The 24584-nt window shown below is 26.8% G+C and overlaps 1 protein-coding gene across 2 annotated transcripts in view; it reads left to right on the forward strand.

Annotated features, from left to right (window-relative positions):
- LOC107437390 (transient-receptor-potential-like protein) overlaps positions 1–24584 on the forward strand; it is a 279014-nt gene that overhangs the window by 188228 nt on the left and 66202 nt on the right. The window lies entirely within an intron of this gene.

The following is a 24584-nucleotide window of genomic DNA, read 5'->3' on the forward strand; positions in this document are numbered from 1 at the left end:
CTTTTCTATCCTTCTTTTCTTTTTCCTTTCTTTATTTAGTTATTTTTCTTCTTTTATTTATTTTTCTCTCTTTATTTCTTTACTTATTTTTCCTTTCTTTTTTTCTTTCGTTTCTTCTTCCAATCTTTATTTATTTATTTGAATTTTAAAAAAGTATTTTAAAAATGTGTTGTTTTTAAAATGTTAAATCATATATGAATATGCATTGATTTTTTTAAAGAAAAAAAACAGTGTAACTTTCAAATTCGAAGTAATTTAATATTCAAGCCTGCAAAATAAAAAAAGACACCTGTTACAAGAAAATACTTGAGTAAGAAGACAAAACACTTGGAATAAAAGTATGCATTGATATGCCTTATGTCTTTTAGAAATATAACTGGAAGTAAGAAAGCATACTATAAAACCTTTCCTTAAATGACATTTTTTCGGAGAAATGTTTGATAAATAATTTTTAACTGAGTTTTCAAATAAACTAATTTTGCTTTAGATTAGCTAAATTTTCTACTTTACTGACTAAAAGTTTTTCAAAATTTGGAATGTTTCAAAATATTTCTAATAATTACATATTTTGTGTATGTTTAAATCTTTAAACTTGAAATATCCTTTCAGCTTTTCTCTTTTGTTATTTGCTTACTATTATACATGCTTTTAACTTTTTACTACCGTCGATTACCAGTATTCACATTTAACGAGATATAATGTTAAAATAGTTTGACTTTAGATCTCTTAGAATTGAAAAATGTATTATTTTAAAGGATAAGCTATAGTAAAAAAAAAGATTAAGACTAAACAAAAGTTTCTTTTAGTTCCTGAAAATTAGGAGACATAAATCATCACTTATTAAAAAAAATATTTTATTACTTGATTTGATTTTGATTTATTTTACTCCTAAGCAGTTCAAATACTGGCATGATTCGTAAAAACTTATCTGGAATGTGTTTGTCAACTGCTTCAGGAAGTCAATTCAGAAATTTTGTTTTTGTTTTGTTGGGAGAAACTCAATTGGGTAGGCCAGTTGGAAGGAAGCTCATTAGTTTCCTTTTGTTGTTTTTGGGTGGAAATATATTCAGTGACAAAACATCACTGAAACCCTTGATGTCCCCACCAATAACAGGTTCTATTTTGGTGATACGTTGCTAAATCTATAACTACTTAATTAAAGTTTACTTTGAAAAAACGGTTCATACTAGAATCGAATATGTTCTTATGCATTTTTAATAACAATTTAATAACAAAATGTAGTATAAATATTAAAGTAATTTATATGCAATATTTTCCTACAAGTGCTCGTTGTTTAAAAATGTATTTTTTTTCCCTCGTCGTAAATTTAAGCACGTGAAAGAAACGAATCATTGACCCTCAATCTAATATGCATAAATAGTTTAAACGAATTCCCTTGAAATTCTTCTATAAATATAAAATTTGTTGCCTTTTTTTACGTTGTCATTTACATGGAAAAAGTACCTGAATACTTCGAAGACTTTATGGAACGTAACATAATGCGATATCGATTGAATAGCGCTATTCACTTGAAAAAGAAAAGAATTTTTCTTAAGTTACCTTTTTTTTTCGATTATATTAGTAGAGGCAATAAAATATCTTTATTGAAAGTACCACAATCCATTGAGTTAAGATGCATTGAAACATAGGTCAATACATTATTATTTTAATATAAAAGAATTTTTAAGCTCTTTGTTAAGGCCTCGTGAAAAGTTATGGTTCGTAAATTCAACGATGAAATATTTATTTCTGGAGTTAAAACAGATTCTGAGTATCGAAAAAATTAGAAACGCTGAAGAGGACAGTATAAAGTAGGTAATCTATTGATTTTCTTTTTAGGGAATATTAGATCCCCTTTATTTTTTAAACCTCTTAAATGGTTCGCAGTATCTGTCATCAGCGTTAAATATTCAACAGCGTAAAAAAGTTTTAAAAATATAAATAAATTTATCCAAATTAAATTGTACCTTGAATTATCATGTAAATAGTTTAAAAAATTAGATTATTAAATATAATCACACATATATTTATATTTAATCAAGTTCAAATAGTTCAGTTATTGATATTCAACTTTTTTCTTATTAATTGACATTTCTTCAGTTTTTAATTTTACACGGAAAAAAATTCTGACCAAACTAACGTACTGTATAGTAATAACGCTGCAGGTAAAAAAACAACAACATAATTTTGGTAATGAAAATAAAAATATATGGTAATTATAAACGTGTATTAATTTTTTCATTCTTATGGAAGCGGTAGACTGGAAATTTTGATAATTAAAATTATCGTTCTGAATACCAATTATTTACCAAAAAATTCAAAACTGAAAAGTAAATTTAACCGAAAGACTAATTTTTACGCTAGGCTCTGAGAAATTGTAATGAAATTACCAAATTTTTTCCACACTAGTTAAATTATATCACATATTGTAACATAATATTTTCTGGTTATTTCAACCAATATAAAACTTTCCTATAGAACCAGGAGCACAATAAACTATACCATATTCCGTTAGTTTTGACAGCACATTTTTTCTCAGGGTGCATTATAATATGATATAAGTTAAAATGCAATCAGATTACCAATTATCTTGATTACCAAAATCATTTACAATAATTTCATAATTCTAATAAAGAATTAATGAAAACTTTGTTTAAATATCTGAAATTTAAAATGTTCCATGTATCGCTATTTGTTTCTATATATAGAAATTAAAGTGCTATATATATACTTAGTGCTATATTTTGTTATATATTTAACACAATTCAATATACATTGTGGATGAATCACTGGCAGTGTTTGTGCAAATACTTACAAAATAAATTAAGACTAAAATATTCTTTTCACAAACCTTCCTCTTGGTGCAAAATATTTATTAAATCAAATAGTATTTTAGTCATTATCTCGAATCAGAGATGGTAATATGTAATCATTTTTATCTTTAATTAATTATATTATCTACAGGTTTAAATTAATGATTAGTAATTTTTTATTCAAATTAGTTGTTAATAGTTGTTCGATCTACTTACTGAGTAATAACTACTAACTTTAATCACTGAATAGCAGTTATTAATTTTATTTAATGATTAGTAATTATAAGTTTTAATTATTTATTAATAGTTTCTAATTCTACTTGTGATTAAAATTACTAATTATAAATAATAATAAGTGGCTTTAGCTCTAATTAATAATTACTACTAGTTAGTTAATTTTTAGTAGTTTTTAACTTTAATTAATGATTAATAAATTAATGATTAATAAATTAATGATTAGTGTATTACTGTCCATAAATCAATATGATTGATGATTATTTAATATTTAATCAAATAATTTGTAACTGTAAATTATAATCAATGAGGATTAATTATGAACTTTAATTAATAACCATTGAATAGTAATACTAATTAGTAGTTTCTGACTAATAATCAATTAAATGTAACAGCTAGTAGTAATTAGGTAGATTAGTTTCTAATTCTAATTAATGATTGGTAATTATTAACAATAATGTTCAGGAGCTATTAATTCTCATAAATTATTAGTAAATTAAAAATTAGTAGTAGCAAATATAAATTTAATAATATAAGTTTAGTATATTAGTGTAAATTACTATTAGTATAAATTACTATTTGTATGAATTACTATTAGCATAATTATATACTTACGTACCTGAACTAAATTCTTATCAGTAAAATGTCCGAAGTGGTAAGTTTAAGGCTGGACAACTAGGGATTATTTATTCTGAATCTAAAGGAAAACGCACAAGTCACTTAGAAATTATTAAAAAATATATTTTAAGTTAAAGAAAATATATGTTTTTTTTTAGTACAAGACAAGAAGCTATTTCTGAAATTTGAAGAAATTAATTTTTGCTTCTGCAACACAGCAAGTTCTATAGATAATTTTAATTAACAGTATAACAATAAATGTCAAAATTTTAAGAAAATGTTTCCAAATAAAAACTATTTAACGTTAAATTTAAATTCAAATATAATAAATAATCTAACAATTCAATCATTTGACTTTCAATCATTTGATCCAATTATAATAAATAATTCAACAATTCAATCATTTGTCTATTCAGTTCTGACAGTAATATTTAATCAAACGCTAATTACCATTTCGTTTGCAGAGATCAATCATTAATTCGCAAATTAAACCCATTTGGCGAAGACAGCTTTTTTTCAAAGTGCAGAGGAATCTTCTGAAAAATTTATCTCAGGTCTTTCACTTTGCTAATTAGCAAAATCAATGCCAACTGAGATATTCATTCGTAAAGTAATAAAGCATCCAAGAATACTCATTAAAATCACCCACCAATAAGTATTTAGTTCACAGAAGATAAGTACGCACCCACAAAAATCAATGAAATATAATCAGATATGTTTAACTGAATTGGGATTTTCGTAGGCTGTCTTCATGTTTTACTCTCCTGTAATAAAAATATATTCTAAAATAAAATATTTTTCACGAATTTGAAATATTTTAATAATTTCGCATGGTAAACGCAGATTTATGTAAAAAAAATATTGAAAAATAAAAATATGCATATTATCAAAACAACCACAGTATTCGTTTTGCACAAAATATAAAAGTAGACTTTATAGCTAACCTATAAACATGCAAATTAATTTTGTTAGACTATTTCACTGTCAGAAATTTCTACAGGAAAATGGTTAAATTAACATTTCGGTTAATTTTTATTTTACTATATTCATACAAAACAGTCGAATAACCATAAATCAGATAGTATTCAAACTGTTAACTGTTAGAAAAACTCTTAATACGGTTAAACAACCAGAATTTTATCGTACCAATTAGGTCCATCTAAGGAAGCCACTTAACTCCTGGCAGCTGGTTACATATTATTACAGAGAGGGTCAATCTGCCAATCTCTCGGCCGACAAAACGGAAGTGCACGTCCCAGCGTTGACACCACATTATTTCCTCTTGATAAAACACAACTTAACTCAAATGCGTATTACCTATCGAAAAACCTCGCTTAAATGTCCAGTTTAATTTCCTTTTTAGAGTTTTGAAGCCATGCTAGTTGCAAATGGTTAAAAGTCATATAGTTTTGTATTCATGGTTTTTTAACGAAACAAGTTGTAAACTGTTTCAAAAAATTAAAGGTAAAAAATTTTCTTTTCAGTAAACTTTAAGATTAATTGAATGGGCAGACTGCTGTCGGCTATTTTACAATAATTTTGGAAATAAAAATTTAAACATTGAAAAAGTTACACTAAATTCATTTCTTAACTGTTTGAGATATCTGATGAAGAAATTCAAATTTTTGATTTTCTTCTGAAATGTAACAAAATGAGTTGTTTGAAAATGAGATTAACTTATTAGTAATGTTTAAAGACAATAATACTCTGTAAAAATATGAATACTGAAATCTCACGAAATTTCTTTGTTTTTGAGGAAACCATTTCCTGATACAAACCCCAACCAAACTTTTCATCAAAGTGATGAAAAGATTACTGCAACTTCTTCGAGGAAATAAATTTCATCAGAAGTAAAGAAATATCATGGAAAGGAACGGGAGGCATTGCTGATCACTTTTTCGTGATCACAGAATGTTTCACGCAGAAAAAAAAGCATTGTCAAAACTACCAGAATGTGGTAAAATGTATCATGTTTCTGGCTCCATGGAAACATCAAAAATTTCGGTAATTTTTACCAAAGTGCTTTGATAATGATTTTGGTAAAATTAACAATAAAATATAATTTTATACTATATAACAAAATTTGGAAAACGTGATAACATTTGCTAATTTTATCATAATATTTTAAAGCATAGCATGAAAATCATTTATTCGATCAAATTTACTTTTCATATTTGTATTTTTTACTAAATTTGTGGTCATAAAAATTATAGCTTTAAAAATGCAAATTTCCGGTAAACCGTTACCATACGAAAGGAAAAACTATTAAACGAATGGTTTAAAAACAGTATATTTTGGTTTTATTAACCAGAATTAGATTTTTTTCACCAGAAATGTCATCACCATACAGTACAGTTATTATTTTTGCTCCATGTTACCACTATTGGTTATTTTTAAATTATGAAACAGGTTTTTTGGAGTCTTTTACCTCTCATTTAAATTAATAACATTCTACGAATTTGTTAGTAAACCGTTATCATATGAACGGAAGAATCATTAAGTGAATGATTTAAATATCGTATATTTTGGTTTATCAACCATAATTACGTCTTTATTCAGTACAGTAATTGCTTTTGCTCCGTGTTACCACTATTGTTTTCTTAAATAATGGAACCAGGTTTTTAAGTTTTTTTACCACTCATTTAAACAAATAAAATTCTACAAATTTGTTACATTTTAAGACCAAATTTATTTAGTCATTCTTCACTTTAAAATACATGTACCTAAATTTTTACAACAGCACTGAAATAAAACAGCGAATAGAATCCTCCTGCTATTTTTAGACATTAGGAAACATTAATCTCTTCCAAATCTCACCTCAAGTTTTAATTCCAACTGACAACTTTTTGCTCCCTCTAGAAAAGTTATTATCATTTACATCTTTGCAAAATCTCTTCTGAATCCCTTCTTCCATATCTGTATGAAGTAGAAATCTAAAGTGCAATGTGGAATATAGCGCCAAGCAGAAACATTAAACAGTGATGGGTAATGATTTTGAGAACGGGAGAAAACAAGTGAAATGAATTTCATTCCAAAGCAGAGTTACATTGCAGTCCATTAACTGTGGTTGGGAGAAATCAATGATATGCAAAGTATAACAAGGAAAAGGTGGATCCTAGAGTAAATTCAGAGGTCTTTGAGATCTCAGAGAAGGAAAAATAACTATTTTCCTAATCAAAATGTGGAATGAAAGAGTGTTGGAAATTAATTTGTATTTTGAATAACAACTCACACATTTCAAACTTTTGAAATAAAAGTGAATTTGCGCTAGTATTTTTTACTGGAATTTCTTCTACAGGAATTTATAAATTTCAAATCTTTCTTTTTTCTGTATTTTAAATTCATGCATTATTAATCATAGCCCTGATTTTAAAGGGGTACCTACTCTGTTTATATTAGCATCCTAGCATTCTATATGGGTTTTTGTTCGGATTGTATAAACATTTCTCATCAATACTCAGTTTTTTCATTGAATAACAAGTAGAAAAAACTGGTTTTCCGGTCGGAGAAACATCACGTGAGAAATGTCTTGCCTGCTCGGATAAAAAATTCTGGTATAATGACGGTAAATTCTGGTTCCGTACTGTATGGTAATTGCATTTCTTAATAAATAAATTTTAAAAAAAATTTAAAAAAATTTTAAAAAATCAACTTTAGTTAATAAAGCCAAACTATATAGTACTTAAACCTTTCATTTCATCATTCTTTCCCTTTCATGTCGTAACCGAATAAATGGTTTGTATGCCATGCTCTAAGATAAAAGATGATAAAAAAAATGAAAAAAAAAATGAAAAGATGTTCTGAGATGATAAAATTACCGTTCATTTGATAATTTTTTCCGTTTATGCAGTAACCGAATTCAAAACTACTTAATATTAACCAGGAACTTGGTTAATATTAAGTGGTTTTGAATACACTTCTTTTCTCTCAGTGTATTAATAGCTGTGTTAAGAAATGGTCAATTATGGTTTTAAAGGAAACATTTTAAAATAATTAGTAGTTCCAAGTAGTTTTTTGGAAACTATTGTCAATTTTCTTATCAGTTACTGACAACATTTACACGCCCTGTAAACTCCAAGAACCAGGAACGCGGTTAATATTAGGTAGATTTCACCACACTGTTAGTGCTCAGTGTATTAATAGCTTTGGTAAGTCATGTTATATGCTTCAATTATGGTTTGAAACGAAAAATTTCAAAATAATTAGTAGTACCAAGCAGTTTTTCTGATACTAGTGTCAATTTTCTTATCAGTTGCTGCTAACTTTAACAGGATTAAACTAGAAGTTTTATTTTTCTTATTTAGCAAAATAAAAAATATAAGTTTCAAGTTGCAATATTTTTTAGAGAGCAGCAATCTGAGCAGCGGTGCCTGAGGAAAAAGATCGTTCGCCTCCCAAAGATGTGACCCTGGTTCGAATTCCAGCTGCGGCTGGGTGAAGCGAATTCTACTCCCGAATCATACCGACTACAGTTCTGACTTAAAATATCCTTAGTTGGTGACGGATCTCGCCACCAGGCTAACTGTGCGAGGTTTTCGAGGTTTTCCTCTCCACGTAAAGCAAATGCAGGTTTAGCCCCAACAAAAATTCCTCCCCGAAAGCTAGTTCACCCAATGCTTGATTCAAGTGTTCCCTTGTCTTCCAGATTTTTCTTCAAAATAACAAGGCTACAGAATTGAAAATTGATAGTCGTAAACTCAGAACTACGTCGACAGTTTGACAGCCGTTATAAAACAAAATAAAAATTCCGTAGTTTTGTGAAAACAGGGTACTTTTATTTTACTATTTTTACAAACAGTATTCTAGAAATTATAAATTATTAAAAATCAGTCTTTAAAATAATACCAGACTCTTGAAAAATATTTAATCAGTTCAGTAGATCTACGAAAATATAAAAAAAAAGGTAGTTAAAACTCTATTGATTGTGAAGTTACTTTGGTATTACTATTATTTTTTTTACTCTTCTTCTAAATTTGTAAATCAGCTGAAAGTATTGAAATCTATGCAACCTTTATTCCATAATTTTCTTTGAGATCTTTCCTAGCTTTCATACATGTATTATAATTTTTTGATTCTTAGCTGTACAAAGCAAATTTTGAGATCTACAAATACAATACTGTCAGCTATTCACAGTAAAAGTTATCTTAAACAATTTAGATTTTTCGTAAAAATGCTTCAAAATATATTTAGAAAAGACGAAAATACTTTACTAAATTAATTACACTGGGGAGCAAGTTCTTTGTTGCATTTATACAAATACTTAATTTTGTGTGAGGATTTCAAATCTAAAATTAGTTTTGCTTCTGAAGCTACATATTATTTTATAAGGAAGCATTTTAATCCATTCTGTTTTAAAAATGTATAAGCGCAAAGACGTTATATATAACGGTGGATTGTTGTGACGAACTTCTAGGAGAATTAAGGAACATTATCAGAATTAAAACTGCACTGGAACCCATGCACGGAAACGTCATCATAATTGAAAAGGGGAGCTTCCCCCCATTATGAACTGTTCAGAAGCGCATGATAAAACAGTTCATATGTAATTTTTATCCTTTAAATATGATCCAACTCCCCTTGAAGTTTTTCGTAATATTTATGCGAACCCATTATAACGTTTTTAAGCATGCACATTTACACAAAATAGACTAAAAATGTAAGTTAAAAATAAAATAAAACATATTTTGGAGAAAAAAACTGATTGTAGATTTGAAATCAGCGACAGAAAAGTATTGATCTGTTTAAGAAAATATATAGAACAGAAAACAAAAAAAAAATCGCTCTTTAGAGTAATTAATATTTTCTTACTAAATTCCTACTCTTTTTATAACTAGATATTTTTTCAAAAACTACTCTTTTGCTATAAACTACTCTTTTTAAATAAATATTTATTCAAAAATTTGCCTTATCTCCAAAATTCTTAATATGAAAAAAAAATTTCAGTAATTTTACCATAACAGATACGAAAAAGCTTATTTTTAATCTATGATAGCAATAAGATTAATCTTGTTAAAAGAAGTAAAATTTGTATTAACACGCTCAAATTTTATTTCTTTTTAACCAGAAACTATCTAAAAATTCAACTTACTTCTGATTGACTATTCCTAAAAATTGTCAGCTGAATAATCATTCTTAACCTTTCAACACTTTTCCTTCACGTAGTATGTGAATCAGTAAATCTGTTTACTTATTTTGAAAAGCTTTTAACCAATAGGTTTTTGCAACCGCTTTATATTCAACACAAGTTGAAGTTAGAAAAAATAAGATTTGCTGAACGTTGTGAAAAAAAGAATCATTTTCTTAGGTAGTACAGAAATATTTATTGTATTACTTTTAATGTAAGAGTTAAATTACAAGGAGATAAATACATGTAATAAATTTTCAAAAATGATTACATAATAAATTGGAATCGAATACACATTAATTAGTTTTTAAATTTTTCATTTAATTCTGACGACCTTTTCTTTTAATTTGAATCTTTATTCTGACAACAACTCATATTTTCCTCTGGATATTTCATAAGGAAACTTTGTATAAAACGTAATCGAATCATCATCAATCAAGATTTTTTTTTATTTTATAACCGTTGTTAAGCAGCCCACCTAAATTTGATTTTACTACTCCCCATGTTCAACTCGGCAGCATTGTAATTTTGAATCTAATCCAAAAGACAAGGGTAGTCCTGCATTAGGTATTAGGAAAAATTTGTCTTCGTAGAGGATTTTTTGATAGAACTATCCACCATTTGCGTTACATGGAGAAGAAGACCACGAAAATCTGCCACGGTTAGCCTGATGACAAGGGGACATTTATCCTTGATCCGTCTACCACTGAGGAGATTTTACATCAGCATAGTGGTTGAGGCTAGTCGGGTGTAGAATTCGTATTAACCAACCATCGTTGGAATTAGAACCTGGGACACCTTTATGTGAGGTGAGCGTTATATCTCTTGTGTCACCACAGCTCTTCATTCAAGCACTTGGAATGTTCTACCATTGATAACATCTAAAAAAGGCAGGGATATTTAAAAATGATTTTCGTAGACTGTTTGGTGTTTCGTGGCAACGGTTCTTTATATGTATTTTTAGAATCCTTGTCACAAATAAAATAAAATATAATTATATATATATATATATATATATATATATATATATATATATATATATATATATATATACACAAATTAACATGAAAAACATGAATAAAATAAAAATAAAAACTAAATGGTAGAGAAACAAGAATTGTAAAGGCAAATAGTCGTTGTCAAGACACATCTAATTGCCATAAATAATGCGATATTTCTGAATAAAGAATAATTATCCTAAGATAAAAATTATTCTTTATATGTGTCGATATCGCAAATACCTAATGTTGTAAAAAATCATGAAATAAAAGAAAAATGTAAAAGGAAATCAAACTTACCGGCGTGAATTAAAACGCGGTTTAGGTTTAAAAGTACAATAATAAAACAGTTAACAAAAATCGCGAAGATGTAAAATATTGCTTATAGCTTGAATCGAATATAATAAATTTAAAAAAACATTTGATCGAAGAAGAAGAAAAAATGTTTAGGTAAAATATTAGTGCTGCCATCTATGAGAAACAATTAGTAAAAAGGTAATAAAATTGAAATAAAAATAAAAATGTTTAACGGATTGAATAAATTAGCAGTCTTAAAAAAAAAAAAAAAAATCATTAATAGGGAAATTAATTTAAAAGTCAGTCTGTCAGGATAGAAAGCCGTTTATAGACTCATCCTTCATTCAAAAAATCTAACATAATTTTACAGAATACACATATCCATCTTTCATAGGGTGACTTATTTAAAAATCAGAGCCTGCATACAGGAATAGAAAACCGTTTATAGGTTTTATTCTTCATTCATACAACCTTACATAATTTTAAAGTATACACGTATCACCTGCATTCATTTGGGGTGGTTCTTTACGAACCAGAGCCCATTCCACTTATACAAAAATAAAAATAATTAAATAAATAAATAAATAAATAAATAAATAAACTGTTTATTATACTGGACAATTAAAATTAAATTAATTTTAAGAGGCTACAAATATTAAAAAGTAACTAAAAAATATTTAACTAATCCAGTATAAAAGGTCATACATCCAAACTATTCCGTCCAGTGGCTTTAGGAATAGTTTATCATAGTTATATATATATATATATATATATATATATATATATATATATATATATATATATATATATATATATATATATATATATATATATATATATATATATATATATATATATATATATATATATATATATATATATATATATATATATATATATATATATATATTTATATATATATATACAAACAGATCTCTTCTGAATTTTCTCCGGCAATCAAACAGGTTTTAAGGTTTTGAATCACGCTTTATCAATTGATTGGTGAAAATCTGGTAACGCATTTTTTTTGCCTCCCGTAAATTATAATTAGTGCTTTATATTGTGTATTAAATTTAGACTTCAAGTCTGATAAGTATATCTTTTAAATATATATTAAGGGAGTAAATTGCAAAACTCCCTGTATATACCAAATGATCAAATCATGCAGATTTATGATATTCTCTTAGAACTGTTCTTTAAACAAATGCTCAGCAATTATGAATCAGTATTGTAGCTAATTTTTATTTAAAAAAAATCACAAAAATAAGCGTCATAACGAACTACAAACAAAAACATTAAATATAACATAAAAGAAAAAATTGCGTAAAAAGATATTTAAAAATTAATGAAATTTAAAAATATAAAACGAACAACCTTTTTTCTTCAATTTTTAGAATAAAACCTTCCTAAACAAATGAGCAACTCCTACGTAGTAATTATTTCTAATTCCTACTTTCAAAAAGCTCGAAGAGTGTATTACAGTTCAAGAACAACTTATAAATTCTAATGCGTCAAATATTAAACTCATGTTTAATTTGAGCTTAAGCGTGCAAGTTTTAAACATGCAAAGCTATCTATAGTTTATATACATGGGAACCAAACACCTGTATAAAGTCGATAGGAAGTATGTGCTGTGTTGCCTATTATCATTAAAACTGTGCATTCAAACACTATTCAAATGTAACAATAGGTTAATGATCTTTCAAAAAGTATTCAACGGTATAAATAACTAAGTTTAGACCTTCTACAACAATCATATAAAATATTAAAGCTCCCATTTATTTCTTTTGTTTTAGATGATTTGACGTTTAATTAAAATTCAAATGCGTGATCATATTAATACTTTTGTTTCGTACCGTCAGTTTTCTATAAATATTAAAAAAGCGACATTTTTTTATAGAACGGTATATTGGAATTTTGAAGAATTCCTCGCTTTAACCTGTATTCTGTATTTTTTCAACAAACAAAGATTGTTAATTTATTTCAAATTCAAAAATATCTAAACTTAAAATTTTAATGTTATTTTCTTTTATGATTTCAACCTAAAAATAAATTAAAAAATCGATTGTAGATCTTTTACAAAGTTGGTTTATACTGCTGAGTATTGAAGGATTCTAAATGGGAAAAAAAGTTACTCAAAGAAAAATACTTAGTGAGTTAAGAAGGCCAAACATCACAGAAAAACAAATTATCGACTAAAAAACAACTTAGTGTAATGTTTTTGTAATTGTAATATTACGTAATGATTTTATAGAAACGAAGACGTAAGAATACACTGCTAGATTACGGTCAGAAATTTGTAAAAAATGTTCCAGTCAGTGATCATAAAATAAATTTCTGCCCGTATAGCTATCATTACCAAAATATATATATCTGCCCATAAATGTTTTCCGTAAAATGATTGACTACTGACCGTAAATTAATGTTATGCTCTTCAGAGCAAACCTTGACCTTGTTTGATAATTTGTAAATCAATTTAAACTGTGAAACAAGACAAAATAGCATAGTGTTGTAATATGTCAGAGAAAGAGAGAATTTCCAACTCGCTGTTATCAATGTAGAGAGCATGGGAAATAGATATTCTTTGGCACTGAGTCGGATCGAACCAAGAACCTTCATGCTCGTAGCTTGCTGCCGTAACTACTATGAGAAAGGGCATTCTCCTCCGAATTAAGTTAGAAAGTTTTATATAATAATCGTATAAAGTAATGGTCAACTCAACTAATTCTGCTGTAGTGTTTTACAATTACAGATACTGAGTTTTTTGAAAGATGGGAGTATGTCGTATAACTAAACAGTCAACTCTTTTAAATTAAAAGAAAATAAATTAAGGGAAAAAATTAAAAGTCCTTATTTTAATTTGAGAAATAGTTGTCATGAAATTTGCCGTGAAAAATGTGCTGTGAATATTTGCCATGAAAAATTTGCCGTGAATAGTTGCCATGAAAAATGCAATATAATCATGCTATTACAGCTTTCAATATTACATCGAAATTATCAAATGCGATTTTAAACAAAACAGTTCAATTTATTTTATTAAGCGCAAAAATCAATACAAGAACGAATGGCAGGCCGAAACCATTTAATATTTTCAATAATTTGTATTAAAGTAATCGCAAACATGTAGGCGAAATTATTGAAATGAATAAAAGCAGCTTATTTTCCCAAGAAAAAGAGAAAAATAAACTTTTAAAATACTAAATGCTTATTATTTGACTATCACAAAGTGTTTTTATATTATGAAATTAATATTTCAGTAAAAAATAGAACAAAACGTTATCGATCTTCAAGACTTAAGATTCGATTATGTATACTTTACGACACGAATATTTTATAATATAAGGGGTAATGCAATGGATTTATACACCATGTTAAAAACATGTTTCAAGCATCTGCTATAAGAATATCGATAATTTTAAATTTGCAACCAGCCTCTTTGCTATTTTGGTGACATATGTCTGGTATTATTTCCTATAAGTTAAAGAGAAAAGATTTATGTTTTATAAATATTTAAAATTTATTCCATTTTAAGCGGCATAAGAATCGGAAGCAATAAAAACTACTTTCAAGATTTTTTATTGTTCTTATTCAACCTAACTCATTGTGATATTCGTTTTTCTTCACCTATATTAGATAGTTTAATAGATTTAGATTGTAGGAAAGAAAAACTAAATTTATACAAACAATAAAATTCGTATAACATCAATAAAATGCAGATGTCTTTTATTATGCTTAAAAAAAATATTTTAGCAATTCTTATTATGTGACGAAATCGAACCATAATGTTTTTTTTTTACAAACGTTCTCTTAAAATAGACGTTAAATCAAGAAACAATATATTTTTAATAATTTCTATATAATTAACATTTAATTATTTTTAATAAGGAAGTGTTTCTTTACATATAATTATGAAATAGAACTTCTTTCGGTTTGTAGATATAAACAGTAAAATGAAAATAAATGGTATATTTTGGGACTCAAAAACAAAATCTTATAAAATAATTACTAATAATTTTGTTAACCAATAACGCAAAAGATAACATCTCTTTTTGTATTTTTAAACGCATAAGAGTTAAATTTTATAGCTTCTCTAATTTAAAGAATTCTCTAATTTACAAGAAATTTATGAATGTTAAAATGAAATAAACAAAAGACAATATTTTTTACTATTAGAGATTTAAAAGTAAAACTCAAAATAAAAATTGTCATTTATTTATTTTTTTAAATCTTCTTAGAAAGCAAAAAATTGTATTAAAAAAGCGCAGAGTTATATCACCCTTAATATATAATTTCAGAATACTTGTTTTAAATGAATATAAGAAAGTATGTGCATTGGGAGTCAGAAATTAATATTTAAGTTGAAAATTCACAAATCACTACTGAGGAAGGCAGATATACAAAATAACAAAACCTGTTTGATTGAAAGAAAAAGCCAAAAAGAAGTTAAATTTTTTGATTGCTATAAACTCCCTAAATTTTTAACCTGTTTCTTTCTATAGATTCACTGATTTTCTTTTCTTTTCATTTTTTTTTTTTTTGATTTTTTCACCCTTAAATATTTTATTTCGACTCTCACTATGTGATTTTTTTTTGTTTTCATTTTTCACAAGGATTTTAAAGTTGCATTTTGAAAGTGCTCATTGAGGGACACTGCAAACAATTTTTACGTATCTTAACACCAAAAATGGTGGCAACTACTTTACGCCAAAGTGATGTTTCACTATACCAAAAATGTTCTTTTATACTCATTGGTGTAATGGAGCTACCACCATTCTTTTTTTTGCATTGAGTAGCACTAAAATTTTAATTACGGTAAGAGAAGACACACGTAACAGTCAGTAAAGTTACTTTTATGATAAAATATTAAGTAAGAATCATTAGTTTAGAATGCATATATACACTAATTGATAAAATAAAATTAGTTTGTAAATTAAACATACACGAAGCACAGAGAAAGTGTAAAAACATATTAGAAATAGGTTTAAGAGAACGGAAGCGATTAGAAATTATTCATTATAAAATTACTTAATACTGTTCACAGAGATTTAAAAATTAAAATATAGTTATTCATATTACGCAACCAAAAACATACAACTTTTCTTTTGGTTGATGTACAGCAACATCAAAGACCTCTACTCATTCACGACAACTCATTTTGATTTCAAAACAATTATTGGCGACATTCCAAGCTCGCCAACATCGTTTTTTTTCAAAAGTGAAAATTATACTGGTTTGGTGTAAATGAGCAAGATTTTGGTGTATGCTTATTCCATTATAAGTGCTAGAGTTTAAATTACGAGTGCATCACTTGAATTGCATATGAAAACTCGATTAATCTGAAATAAAGTTGTTGGTCAACATCATATTCGTAGAGATATTACATAGCAGTTTTTACAGTGCATGAAGCTTAAAGATTGTGAAATTATTACCCAGATAGCAGTGCAAGGTTGATTTTAATGTCAGCATCAACCTTTATCGAAAAGCCCAACCAGGTTTATAAATGATTAGCAAATAAACCATGCAAGCTTAAAACAATGTTAAATTTAACAATGCTAGTTTACGCATTAGGCTTGCATTAAGCTTGCATAAACAAGCCTTTTATTTCAAGGTTGAACCTGACTTTACAAAATAAGGATAAAAAAAACTTCTGAAGTCCAGGATGAATCATTTGTCGAAAATCAAGAGTAGAAAGCGTTCAAAAACCTACGATAAATTCACCTTCACAAGGTTTCTTTTAGATTTTATGAACATCACTGAAATAAGGTTTATTTGAGCAGGCTTTTATTTACTTTTTTAAGGCTTTAAAAAAGAAGGTTGATCTGATCATTAAGTTTTCAACCTAAACAAAATTTTGCATTTGAGAGCCTGGACGAAGCTAGAATGAATCAAGGGCAGAAATAAAGTTTACAGTACTTCTCAATAAAAACTAAAATAAGAGATTTTTATTAAGTTTTTCGCATGCTTTTATTCATTCTTTAAGGAGAAAGACTTCGCACATTAATATTTCTACTAAGTTTAAGAGAAGGATTAATTAGTCAACCTTTCAATGTAAATCAAATAAAATTGAAAATACAACGTCTGCTGTAAGGTTGCCTATTATCTGGGTATATGTCACTGAATTAGATGTATTCAAGATCTTCAGATTTATTAATAAAAACATCCTGAAACTCAGGAACCCGACTGATATTTAATAATAAAAATGCTTTTTTCAATTAAACATCCTTTGCATCCTCTATTGCATTTATTAATGAATCCGAACCGAGATAAAAAAAAAAAAACCTTTTATAAGGTTAATTTTCAGTATCTTAAAATATTTTTTTTTGTAATATTTCGTTAGGTAATTCTGACCACCCGAATTCCCCTAAAGCATAAGAAAAGGCTTTCATAGACGCTTTCTGTATTATAACCTAGCTTATAGACCATGCATGATGTAGGAAATGAATCTCTCTGTGTCATTTACTGTTCAATAACAGAAAAAAGAAGTAAAACACATTTATTGCGTTTAACGTTTTTCGATTAACACTATTGAATCTATCTGACGCCTTTTTGGGAACAACGAAGCATTTCTTTTGGTGCTCAAGGAACCGTGAACTAAAGATAGGACAGTGACATAAGTAATGACGACCTGTCACTCGACTTTGGAGAAAGTTTTTGGGCAATCTTGTAGCAAAAGATACACTATTTTATGTTTTATAAATTCAGTATTAAGAAAGTTCATGTTTTTTGCTATTTCAATTGAATTTAGTATGTTAAAATTTAAAAAAAATGAATTGTGTGGAGGTTTATTTAATTTCTTGCGACAACACTGCAAAAAATTCTGGAACAAATTTCTGTAAAATGTACCGCACTCAGAGTTGGTTCCGATACTTTATAACGTAAGATCTATTTTTATCGAAATATGTTACGGTAATCAACAAAAAATCAGATATACATTAATTTTTTACAGTAATAATTGCCTTAAAATCACTTAATCACTCTAATTAAATATAATTACTGCAAAATATAATATTTATAGTAATTAATATAATTACTGTAAAAATTACTGCTTAACATTTTACAGTAAAAATGGATTTTACGATAAAAAGGATTTTACGGATGATGCATCTAAAGTGCCGGTACTTTACACCGTAATTATATCCAGAATTTTTTTACAGTGTGCAGGGAAATTGAATTCTATTAAATGCATATTAAGTTCTACTGCTCTGAGTTCCTTTATAGAAGGCAATATTTAGATCAGCAGTACCCAATTTATTTGGGCTTCGAAAAGCTAAATGATTCACCTTATTTTGGTGAAACACTACAGGCTTGATGAATAAATTTCATCAGCGAGTGTGAGAATATTAATTAACGAAAGAATATTAAATATTTTGAAAATATGTAATCATATATGATATTTTTATTTTTGTTAGTAACATAGTGAATTAATGGAGAATGAAATTTTCTCATCACATATCGTTTTACCATGATCAGGTTTAAAATTGAGTTTTATTATTGAATTCACTGGACTGTTGAATTCACTGATCTAAAGCTGTATCTAGTATAGTTCTTAACTTGATTTTAGTGTGTGTATTAACTTAAAATGAATTAGCTGAAACATATTTTGGTGAAACGCCGAGACTTGATGAATAAATTTCATCAGCGAGTGTGAGAATGTTAATTAACGAAAGAATATTAAACATTTAGAAAATATGTAATGATATATGAATTTTTTTATTTTTGTTAATAATATAGTGAATTAATGAAGACTGAAATTTTTTCATCATATATCGTTTTACCAAGATTAGTTTTAAAATTGGGTTTTATTATTGAATTCACTGGACTGTTGAATTCACTGGACTGTTGAATTCACTAATCTAAAGCTGTATCTAGAATAGTTCTTAATTTGATTTTAGTGTGTGTATTAACTTAAAAGGAATTAGCTGAAATATATTTTGGTGAAACGCCGAGACTTGATGAGGAAATTTCATCAGCGAGTGTGAGAATGTTAATTAACGAAAGAATATTAAACATTTTGAAAATATGTAATGATATATGAATTTTTTTATTTTTGTTAATAATATAGTGAATTAATGAAGACTGAAATTTTTTCATCATATATCGTTTTACCAAGATTAGTTTTAAAATTGGGTTTTATTATTGAATTCACTGGACTGTTGAATTCACTGGACTGTTGAATTCACTAATCTAAAGCTGTATCTAGAATAGTTCTTAATTTGATTTTAGTGTGTGTATTAACTTAAAAGGAATTAGCTGAAATATATTTTGGTGAAACGCCGAGACTTGATGAGGAAATTTCATCAGCGAGTGTGAGAATGTTAATTAACGAAAGAATATTAAACATTTAGAAAATATGTAATGATATATGAATTTTTTTATTTTTGTTAATAATATAGTGAATTAATGAAGACTGAAATTTTTTCATCATATATCGTTTTACCAAGATTAGTTTTAAAATTGGGTTTTATTATTGAATTCACTGGACTGTTGAATTCACTGGACTGTTGAATTCACTAATCTAAAGCTGTATCTAGAATAGTTCTTAATTTGATTTTAGTGTGTGTATTAACTTAAAAGGAATTAGCTGAAATATATTTTGGTGAAACGCCGAGACTTGATGAATAAATTTCATCAGCGAGTGTGAGAATGTTAATTAACGAAAGAATATTAAATATTTTGAAAATATGTATTGATATATGAATTTTTTATTTTTGTTAATAATATAGTGAATTAATGAAGAATGAAATTTTTTCATCATATATCGTGTTACCAAGATTAGTTTTAAAATTGGGTTTTATTATTGAATTCACTGGACTGTTGAATTCACTGATCTAAAGCTGTATCTAGTATAGTTCTTAACTTGATTTTAGTGTGTGTATTAACTTAAAATGAATTAGCTGAAACATATTTTGGTGAAACGCCGAGACTTGATGAATAAATTTCATCAGCGAGTGTGAGAATGTTAATTAACGAAAGAATATTAAACATTTAGAAAATATGTAATGATATATGAATTTTTTTATTTTTGTTAATAATATAGTGAATTAATGAAGACTGAAATTTTTTCATCATATATCGTTTTACCAAGATTAGTTTTAAAATTGGGTTTTATTACTGAATTCACTGGACTGTTGAATTCACTAATCTAAAGCTGTATCTAGAATAGTTCTTAATTTGATTTTAGTGTGTGTATTAACTTAAAAGGAATTAGCTGAAATATATTTTGGTGAAACGCCGAGACTTGATGAATAAATTTCATCAGCGAGTGTGAGAATGTTAATTAACGAAAGAATATTAAATATTTTGAAAATATGTATTGATATATGAATTTTTTATTTTTGTTAATAATATAGTGAATTAATGAAGAATGAAATTTTTTCATCATATATCGTGTTACCAAGATTAGTTTTAAAATTGGGTTTTATTATTGAATTCACTGGACTGTTGAATTCACTGATCTAAAGCTGTATCTAGTATAGTTCTTAATTTGATTTTAGTGTGTGTATTAACTTAAAAGGAATTAGCTGAAATATATTTTGGTGAAACGCCGAGACTTGATGAGGAAATTTCATCAGCGAGTGTGAGAATGTTAATTAACGAAAGAATATTAAACATTTTGAAAATATGTAATGATATATGAATTTTTTTATTTTTGTTAATAATATAGTGAATTAATGAAGACTGAAATTTTTTCATCATATATCGTGTTACCAAGATTAGTTTTAAAATTGGGTTTTATTATTGAATTCACTGGACTGTTGAATTCACTGATCTAAAGCTGTATCTAGTATAGTTCTTAATTTGATTTTAGTGTGTGTATTAACTTAAAAGGAATTAGCTGAAATATATTTTGGTGAAACGCCGAGACTTGATGAGGAAATTTCATCAGCGAGTGTGAGAATGTTAATTAACGAAAGAATATTAAACATTTTGAAAATATGTAATGATATATGAATTTTTTATTTTTGTTAATAATATAGTGAATTAATGAAGAATGAAATTTTTTCATCATATATCGTGTTACCAAGATTAGTTTTAAAATTGGGTTTTATTATTGAATTCACTGGACTGTTGAATTCACTGATCTAAAGCTGTATCTAGTATAGTTCTTAATTTGATTTTAGTGTGTGTATTAACTTAAAAGGAATTAGCTGAAATATATTTTGGTGAAACGCCGAGACTTGATGAGGAAATTTCATCAGCGAGTGTGAGAATGTTAATTAACGAAAGAATATTAAACATTTTGAAAATATGTAATGATATATGAATTTTTTTATTTTTGTTAATAATATAGTGAATTAATGAAGACTGAAATTTTTTCATCATATATCGTTTACCAAAATTAGTTTTAATATTGTGTTTTATTATTGAATTCACTGGACTGTTGAATTCACTGATCAAAAGCTGTATCTAGTATAGTTCTTAATTTGATTTTAGTGAGTGTAATAACTTAAAAGGAATTAGTTGAAATATATTTTGTGGAAACGCCGAGACTAGATGAATAAATTTCATCAGCGAGTGTTATAATGTTAATTAACGAAAAAATATTAAATATTTTGCAAATATGTAATGATATATGAATTTTTTATTTTTGTTAATAATATAGTGAATTAATGAAGAATGAAATTTTTTCCTCAGATTAGATGAAGATTAGAATGAAGATTAGTTTTAAAATTGGGTTTTATTATTGAATTTACTGGACTGTTGAATTCACTGATCTAGTATAGTTCTTAATTTGATTTTAGTGCGTGCATTAACTTAAAATGAATTAACTGAAATAAGGTTTCCGTTAAATTAGAAAGGAAAAAGGACGAAAAGGAACGTTAAAAAGGGTTATCAGATAAACATACTTCATCATTGTTGAATCTTATTATTTTTATTCGATGCAAAATGCAAAGGCACTTTTTTTCATAAATGCATATGTTTTTTATTATTCATTCATAGAAAAAACATTGTTTTTATTTCCTTTCTTCACAAGCATTTTCATTAAATAATTTCATAAAAATAACAAAAATATTAAATATATATTTGACTATTAATTCGATATGAATATAATTACAAGATTCGAAAATCATAATTAGTTAAAAAGAAGGTACTAACTCTCGGAACCCCTGCGACCCTTTCAGGAACCTGAATTAGCTGAAATATGGTTTCCGTTAAAAAAGGAAGGAAAAGGACAAAAATGAACGTTAAAAAGGGTTATCATAGAAACATACTTCTTCATTGTTGAATTTTATTATTTTTATTCGATGCAAAATGCAAAGGCACTTTTTCATAATTGCATATGTTTTTTGTTATTCATTCATAGAAAAAACATTGTTTTTATTTCCTTTCTTCACAAGTATTTTCATTAAATAATTTCATAAAAATAACAGAAATATTAAATACATATTTGACTAGTAATTCGATATGAAAATAATTATAAGATTCGAAAATCATAATTAGTTAAAAGGAAGGTACTCTAGGAAGAAGTACTCTAGGAAAGAAGAACTCTAGGTTTCCACAGAACATCCATTTGGGAACCGTTCATTTAGACAGTAGGCTAACTTCTTTAATTATTCTCTTTGAGATGCAAAAGTTTAGTCAATTGAGTGCTTAGTATTTTGATGTGCTTCTTTAGGCAGTGAAAAATAAGCTGGAGGTTTAAAAATTTTAAAGAAGAAAATATATAACTTGTATTAGCTGAAAAGCAAGGCTAACTAATTAATTTATTAAAGTTGACTTACTATTAAAATAAGACCTCTATTTAAAACTGTCTTATTTTATAAAATTAATTTAACCTATCAAAGACCACGGGAAAACATTTCAACAGTATTAGGTGCAATAACAGTTTACACCCTGTTATCAACTGCTGATATTGTTTTATTTAAAGAATATCAAAAGCATAAGATGCTTATCAAAAGCGTACAGTTCGAAGATCAAAAACATATTTAAAAACAAATATGCTTTTGATCTTTGCAACTCTAAGAAATCATTAAATATATACTGTAAAATAAATTAGCTAGAAAATTTGTAAAAAAAAGAACATGACACTTTTCTTCTGGACACTGCAAAATATTAGTTCTAAGTCAGTTTTGATAATAAAACAATCCACAATAATTAACTGAATGTTTGACGCCTAATACAATCAGCTGATATTTTTATTTGTACACAAAGTGTCTTCAATTTGAAGAACTTGGAGCAATATAAAAATAAGCCAAATTTTATTTTAAAAAATGTTTTTCTGCATATTGTGCTTTTAACTCGTAAAAATTGGGTTGTTCTAAATGTAAAAATTTTTTGCAAAGTATTTATTTCAAAGCTAAACTATGGAACAGTTTGATGTATAGATGTCATTTTTTGATAAAATGTGGTTTATCATAGCTTTGCCCCATTCCCATGAAATACTAATAAGAAGAAGCACAATTATTGTAAATATCAACATTCGTTAATATTGTTGATATTAACGCATTAACTAATGCTAATTTATAATATCAATAATATTAAAATATTGTTGATATAACAATTATGTTGATGTTAACACAATTATTATTAAATATCAACAATAACAGCGGAGTGTTAACTTGCGATTCTTAAATATCAACATTCACTCCAACACAAATCCGTTTATTTTTTCTGTTGATATATATATATATATATATATATATATATATATATATATATATATATATATATATATATATATATATATATATATATATATATTGCTTTGGCTATATTGATGCAAGTGTGCGCTGATGAAAAGATTATATCTTTTATTTCACGGATTTTTTAAAAAAAATTTAGCCTTTTTTCCCAGTTGTTTGTTATTTTTTTTTTTTTTTTTTCCTTTCCCTCCTTTTTTCATATGTCTGCAATTTTCCTTTGTTTTATCTTCATTTTGAACCTTTTTATATAAAGTATGTGTTATTAATATTTGTGCAGGATTTATATGCATTCAGATAGATATGAAAATTCCGTATTCAATTTTAGTGTCCAAAAAATAAGCAGCATCGTTTTTCTTTATCTTGAATAATGAACTGTTTAAAAATTCATAACCCATTAATGTTACTTTCTAATGCTCATTATTTAATGTTATGTTTTATATTATTATAATCTGAACAGTGGGAGAGTGGGGTGAAACAGGGTAAGACCAGGTACCCCGATTGGGTAGTTCAATTTTTTAGTGGAAAATTCTGCATTACAATCTAGTAGTCAAAGAGAAGGATCTACCATATTGGCTGGTTGCGGAGTAATTTATTGCGTCTGGGTAGATAAGCTTGTTTTACTACTCCAACATTTTATTGATCTTATTTATTAGTCATTGGAGTTATCAAAATTATTTTTAGTCCGGCTTATTATACGCTTACTAATGATTCATAACCTAACAAAAAATAGGGAATTAGTCCAGTAATAGCACAGTTCTGCTTCATTTCGATACGCTCTACTCTTAGGATAAGACCGGGTGCTACTCAGTCTTGCTTTCTCCCCTTCATGCGCGTCTATCCTGGGCTCGTGAAAGCT

Source organism: Parasteatoda tepidariorum, chromosome 12, assembly GCF_982258835.1.
Source record: "Parasteatoda tepidariorum strain Cologne lab strain chromosome 12, Ptep-v5.0, whole genome shotgun sequence".
Lineage (NCBI taxonomy): Eukaryota > Metazoa > Arthropoda > Arachnida > Araneae > Theridiidae > Parasteatoda > Parasteatoda tepidariorum.